The 7,472-nt window shown below is 36.8% G+C and overlaps 2 pseudogenes; one reads left to right on the top strand and one right to left on the bottom strand.

Annotated features, from left to right (window-relative positions):
* The first annotated feature begins 256 nt into the window (after positions 1-256).
* On the top strand, positions 257-319 carry LOC122446916 (annotated as a pseudogene).
* Positions 320-2,788: 2,469 nt separating this feature from the next.
* LOC122446785 lies at positions 2,789-3,239 on the bottom strand (annotated as a pseudogene).
* Positions 3,240-7,472: the final 4,233 nt, after the last annotated feature.

Here is a 7,472-nt window from a genome sequence, read left to right as displayed (position 1 = left end):
CTTCACGGCAAATAGATGGCGAAACAATGGAAACAATGGCAGACTGTATATTTTAGGGCTCCAAAATCACTCCAGATGTGACTGCAGCCATGAAATTAAAAGACGATTGCTCCTTGGAAGAAAAGCTATGACCAACCTAGACAGCATATTAAAAAGCAGAGACATTACTTTGCCAACAAATGTCTGTCTGGTCAAAGCTATGGTTTTTCCAGTGGTCAGGTGTGGGTGTGAGAGTTGGACTATAAAAAAGCTGAGCGCCATCAGTGATGACTACTGGTGGTGTATGAGTCATGTACAATGAATACGAGTCTCGAAAGACATCCTCATCCAGTATGACCGGACCCTGCTGGTAGCCGATCCCCATAGCTGCCAATCCAAAAAGTTTGGAGGTCCTGGTGCCCGTGCCCGCTACCAGAAATCCTACCGATAAGCCCATCATGAAGATCAGGGTTTCCCTGTATAGCACCTTTATAATAAATGTCGTGGGATTTTAAAAAAAAAAAAAAAGCTGAGCGCCGAAGAATTGATGCTTTTGAACTGTGGTATTGGAAAAGACTCTTGAGAGTCCCTTGGACTGCAAGGAGATCCAACCAGTCCATCCTAAAGGAGATCAGTCCTGGGTGTTCATTGGAAGGACTAATGTTGAAGCTGAAACTCCAATACTTTGGCCACCTGATGCGAAGAACTGACTCATTGGAAAAGACCTTGATGCTTGGAAGGATTGAAGGCAGGAGAAGAACGGGACGACAGAGGATGAGATCATTGGATCTCATCACCAACTCAATGGACGTGAGTTTGAACAAGCTCCAGGAGTTGGTGATGGACAGGGAAGCCTGGTGTGCTGCAGTCCATGGGGTCGCAGAGAGTCAGACACGACTGTGACTGAACTCAACTGATGTTTTCCAATGTAGCTATGTACTCACCAACAGTTTATGACCATTCCACATCTTGGCACTTATTATTTATCTTTTGATCATAGCCTTGAAAGTGGTTATCAGATGGTATATTACTGCAGTTTTGTTCTATTTTGCATTTATTTAATGGCTAAAGATGTCTTGGGCTTCCCTGATGGCTCAGGCAGTAAAGAATATGCCTGCAATGCAGGATACCCAGATTTGATCCCTGGGTCAGGAAGATCACCCATAGAAGGGAATGTCAACCCACTCCAGTATTCTTGATTGGACAATCTCATGGACAGAGGAGCTTGGCGGGCTATAGTCAATGGGGTTGCAAAGAGTTGCACATGATTGAGCAACTAAACACACAAGGTTGTCTTAAACTGTGTCATATGTTTACTGGCCATTTGCTTCTTTAAATGTCAGTTCAAATCCTTTGCTCATTTGTTAATTATTTGTCTATTTATTGTTGAATTGTAAGACTTCTTTATACATTCTGAATATGAGTCCATTATTAAATATATGATTTACAAATATTTACTCCCATTCTATGCACTGTCTTTTCACTGTTGTAATGGTGTTCTTTGAAGCATAAAAGCTTGAATTTTGATGAAGTCCAATTTATCATTTTTCATTTGTCTTTTGTGGTTTTGGTGTCTTATCTAGGAAATCATTACCTAAACCAAGATCAAGAGACCCCTGGTGGTTCAGCAGTAAAGAATCCACCAACCAATGCAGGAGACGTGGGTTCAATCCCTAGGTCAGGAAGACACTCTTGAGAAATAAATGATAAACCCACTCCAGTGTTCTTGCCTGGGAAATTCCATGGGCAGTGGAGCCTGGTGGGCTAGAGTCCATTGGGTTGCAAAAGAGTTGGATATGACTTAGTGACTAAACAACAAACAAAACAACCCAAGATCAGAAGCATTTCCTATTTTCCTTCTAAAAGTTTTATAGTTTTACTTTTTGTGTTTAAATCTATGATCCATTTTAAGTTAATTTTTGTATATGGAATGAGGAAAGAGATCAATTTAATTTTTGATGTATACATCCAATTGTTACACTCCATTGCTTTTTGCAAAGAATATTCTTTGCTTATTTAATTGCCTTGCACCTTTGTTGATAATCAATTGGCCATAGATATACGAGTTTACTTCTTGACTCTTATTTCTGTTCCATTAATCTGTATGCCTATCCTTAATACCACATCATCTTGATTATTTTATCTTTGTAGTAAGTTTTGAAATCAGGAACAGTGGATCCTCTAGCTTTTTTTTTTTTTTCTTTATCAAAATTGTTTTGGCTGCTTTTGTTTGTTTACTCACTAAGTCATGTCTGACTCTTCTGCAACCCCAAGGACTGTAGCCCACCAGTCTCTATTGTCCACGGGATTTTCCAAGCAAATCTACTGAAATGGGTTGCCATTTCCTTCTCCAAGGGATCTTCCTGACCCAGGGATCAAACCCACATCTCCTGCATGGGCAGGTGAATTCTTTACAATTCAGCCACTAGGGTCTCTTGTATTTCCACATGAATTTTAGGAACAGTTTACCAATTTCTGCAAATAAGGCACATGGGATTTCTATAGGGATTGAACTGAATTTGTAATTGGATTATGTTTTCTACTTAAATCTATTCTGCTGACTTCTTCCTTTTGTTTGGAGTATTTAATCCATTTAGGAGTAACATAGTTTCTGAGAAAGCAATATTTATTTCTCCCATTTTATTATTGAGTTTCTAAATGTCTCATGCCTTTTTGTTCCTTTATTCATTCCTTACTGACATCTTTGGTGATATGTAGACTTTTTAATGTACCATTTAATTCTGTTGTTGTTTCTTTTCTTTCTTTTTTAATTAAACAATGACTTTGCTGCTTCAGTACATAGACAAATTTATGGAACTAAGGCAGAGGCTGTAGATGACTCCTATTTTCAGTTGAAGGGGAAAACTCATTTGGTCTTATGATATCAAGCCAGTCAATTATTATGGTTCTCACTCAGAATAAGAAGCAATTTAGCATTCTTATCCTTTCTATTCCACTTGAGATGCTTTAAAAGAACAGCAGCTTCTGTAAAATATGGATACCTTCAGGAAGATCAGGAGCAAGTTTTTTGACTTAAGAATTCAATATTTAATTGCGTGTCACAAAACGTACTTGTGTAGCACCATATGAGTCTCTCTCAGAATCATGCTGATTTTTCAGGAAATCAGGAACTTTTTGGCCATTTTGTAGCTCTGTTCCTTCATGTCATCAGATGTCAACTTCAGCCAGGTGGCGACAGTGCAGTTGTAAGGCAGATCTAAATGGAATAGGCTTTTCCCGGGAGCATGCATGTGACCCATGATAGCAGTAGTTAGAGAAAAAGAGCCCATTGTTTCTTATATGCTCATTTTTGGTTATTTTTTTGATTGACTTGGAGATTTACAAATGACATCTTAAAGCAATCAAGTTTAAATTAATACCAACTAAACCCTAGGAGTATATACACACTTTGAACTAATGTAGCTCAATTTCTGTGCTTTCAGTATTAGTCTTGTCATATAAATTGCATGTTGATATATTATAAGTCTATCAATATATTATTATAATGATTGTCTTTTAAATAATAACATGGGAAAAAGAATTACAAATAAAAATATGTTTAAAAAATACATTCTACATAAAGGAGGCAAAAATATGCAATGGAAAAAAGTCTCTTCAATAAGTGATGCTGAGAAATTACAAATAAAAGTATGTTTAAAAAAATACATTCTACATAAAGGAGGCAAAAATATGCAATGGAAAAAAGTCTCTTCAATAAGTGATGCTGAGAAAACTGGACAACCATATGAAAAATAAGAAATTAGAACATTATCTCACACTGTATACAAAAATAAATTCAAAATGGTTGAAGACCTAAATATAAGACCTGAAAAAATAAAACTCCTAGAAGAGAACAGAACAGTATTTGACATAAATCAGAGCAGTATTGTTTTGGATCTGTCTCCTAAGGCAAAACCCCAGGGTTTCCCCGATGGCTCAGTGGTGAAGAACCCACCAGAAGTGCCAGAGACCAATCCCTGGGTTGGGAAGATCCCCTGGAGGAGAAAATGACAACCCACTCCAGTATTCCTGCCTGAAAAGTCCCGTGGACAGAGGAGCCTGGTGGGCTGCAGTCCAAAGTGTCCTAAAGAGTCAGACATGACTGGGCACACAAGCACCTAAGACAAAAGAAAGAAAAACAAAAATAAGCAAATGGGACCCAATTAAACTTAAAAGTTTTGCACAGTAAAGGAAACCATTGACCGAAAAAAAAAAAAAAAAAAAAACCTACTGAATGGGAGAAAATATTTGCAACTTACTTGACCTTTAGGGAGTTAATACCCAGAATATATGAACAATTCATACAACTTTATGTATATATATATATATATATATATATATATATATACATATGAAAGTATTAGTCACTCAATCATGTCTGACTCGTTGCAACCCTGTGAACTGTAACCTGCCAGGCTCCACTGTCCATGGAATTCTCCAGGGAAGAATACTCGAGTGGGTAGCCACTCCCTTCTCCAGGGATATTCTTGATCCAGGGATGGAACCTGGGTCTCTTGCACTGCAGACGGATTTTTTACCATCTGAGCCATCAGGGAAGCCATATATTTATATAGACAAACAACCTGCTAAAAATGGGCAGAAGATCTGAATAGACATTTTTCCAAAGAAAATATACAGAGAGTCATTAGGCACATGAAAAAATACTCAATATCACTCATCCTCAGAGAAATAGAAATAAAAGCCACAATGATATATCACCTCACATCTGTGAATTGAAAAGTCTATAAGTAACAAATATTGGTGAGAATGTGGTATAAAAGGAAGACTAGTACACTGTTGGTGGGAATGCAACTTGTTATAGCTGCTATGAAAGCAGAAAGGAAGCTACACAAACAACTAAAAATAGAACTACAATATGATCGAGCAATCTTACTTCTCGGTAAAAAAAGAAAGAGAAAATATGATTTTGAAAAGATACATGCACCCTCAAAGTTCCTGGCAGAATTATTTACAGTAGCCAAGATAGGGAAGTACCCTAAGTTTCCATCAACAGATGAATGGATGAGGTTCTGGTAGACACATACAATGGAAAGTTACTGAACCATAATTTAGAAAAATGAAGTTCTTCCATTTGCAACAATATGGATGGACCTAGAATGTATTATGTTTAGTGACATAAGTCAGAAAGAGAAAAACAAATAGTTTATGTTATCACTTGTATGCAATATAATTTAATATAAGTGGAATCTAAAAACCAAAACAAATGAATGTATATACTATAAAAAAGAAACAAATCCACAGATTTAGAGAACTAGTGATTACCAGTGAGGAGAGAGAAGAAGGGAGGAGCAAATTAGGGGTAGGGGATTAAGAGATATAAATTATTATGTATAAAAGAAGCAAACTACAAAGATATACTGTACAGCACAGGAAGATACAGCCATTGTTTTGTAATAATGTATGGAAATACAAAAAACATCAAATAGCCAAAGTAATTTTGAGAAAGAATGGAACTGGAGGAATCAACCTGCCTGACTTCAGACTATACTACAAAGCCGCAGTCATCAAGACAGTATGGTACCGGCACAAAGACAGAAATATAGATCAATGGAACAGAATAGAAAGCCCAGAGATAAATCCACATACTTATGGACACCTTATCTTCGACAAAGGAGGCAAGGATACACAATGGAAAAAAGACAACCTCTTTAACAAGTGGTGCTGGGAAAACTGGTCAACCACTTGTAAAAGAATGAAACTAGAACACTTTCTAACACCATACACAAAAATAAACTCAAAATGGATTAAAGACTTAAATGCAAGACCAGAAACTATACAACTCCTAGAGGAAAACATAGGAAAAAGACTCCCTGACATAAATCACAGCAGGATTCTCTATGACCCACCTCCTAGAGTAACAGAAATAAAAGCAAAACTAAACAAATGGGACCTAATGAAACTTAAAAGCTTTTGCACAACAAAGGAAACTATAAGTAAGGTGAAAAGACAGCCCTCAGATTGGGAGAAAATAATAGCAAATGAAGAAACAGACAAAGGATTAATCTCAAAAATATACAAGCAACTCCTGCAGCTCAATGCCAGAAAAATAAATGACCCAATCAAAAAATGGGCAAAGAACTAAACAGACATTTCTCCAGAAGAATACAGATGGCTAACAAACACATGAAAAGATGCTCAACATCACTCATTATTAGAGAAATGCAAATCAAAACCACAATGAGGTACCATTACACGCCAGTCAGGATGGCTGCTATCCAAAAGTCTACAAGCAATAAATGCTGGAGAGGGTGTGGAGAAAAGGGAACCCTCTTACACTGTTGGTGGGAATGCAAACTAGTACAGCCGCTATGGAAAACAGTGTGGAGATTTCTTAAAAAACTGGAAATAGAATTGCCATATGACCCAGCAATCCCACTTCTGGGCATACACCGAGGAAACCAGATCTGAAAGAGACACGTGCACCCCAATGTTCATCGCAGCACTGTTTATAATTGCCAGGACATGGAAGCAACCTAGATGCCCATCAGCAGATGAATGGATAAGGAAGCTGTGGTACATATACACCATGGAATATTACTCAGCCATTAAAAAGAATTCATTTGAATCAGTTCTAATGAGATGGATGAAACTGGAGCCCATTATACAGAGTGAAGTAAGCCAGAAAGATAAAGACCAATACAGTATACTAACGCATATATGTGGAATTTAAAAAGATGGTAACGATAACCCTATATGCAAAACAGAAAAAGAGACACAGATGTACAGAACAGACTTTGGGACTCTGTGGGAGAAGGCGAGGGTGGGATGTTTCGAGAGAACAGCACTGAAACATGTATACTATCAAGGGTGAAACAGATCACCAGCCCAGGTTGGATGCATGAGACAAGTGCTCAGGGTTGGTGCACTGGGAAGACCCAGAGGGATGGGATGCAGAGGGAGGTGGGAGGGGGGATCGGGATGGGGAACACATGTAAATCTATGGCTGATTCATGTCAATGTATGGCAAAAACCACTACAATATTGTAAAGTAATTAGCCTCCAACTAATAAAAATAAATGGAGAAAAATAAAAAAATAAAAGTCAAAAATATAAAATAAAATAAAATATTGAATCACTATGTTGTACAACTGAAACTAATATAATATTATAAACTATGTAAGTGAACTTAAATTTAAAATAGCATAAATGAATACTAAGGGATATAGTGTACAGCATGATAAATATAATTAACATTGCTATATATCATACATGAGCATTGCTAAGGATGTAAATCCTGCGAGTTCTGATCATCAGGAAAGTTTTTCTGTTTTACTAATTTTCTATCTAGAAGAGATGATGTTTACTAAACTTCTTGTGATAATTGTTTTATGATATATGTAAGTTGAATCATTATCTGTACACCTTAAACTTACACAGTTTTGTGTGTCAGCTATATCTCAAGAAAGTTGAAAGGAAAAACCCAAAATATATTTTTACTGTCTTTTATGAATACTTATATACTTCTTTTCACT

The sequence above is a fragment of the Cervus canadensis genome, chromosome 8, assembly GCF_019320065.1.
Source record: "Cervus canadensis isolate Bull #8, Minnesota chromosome 8, ASM1932006v1, whole genome shotgun sequence".
Taxonomy (NCBI): domain Eukaryota; kingdom Metazoa; phylum Chordata; class Mammalia; order Artiodactyla; family Cervidae; genus Cervus; species Cervus canadensis.
Note: the sequence above shows the minus strand (reverse complement) of the source record. Positions and strands in the feature narration are given on the sequence as shown.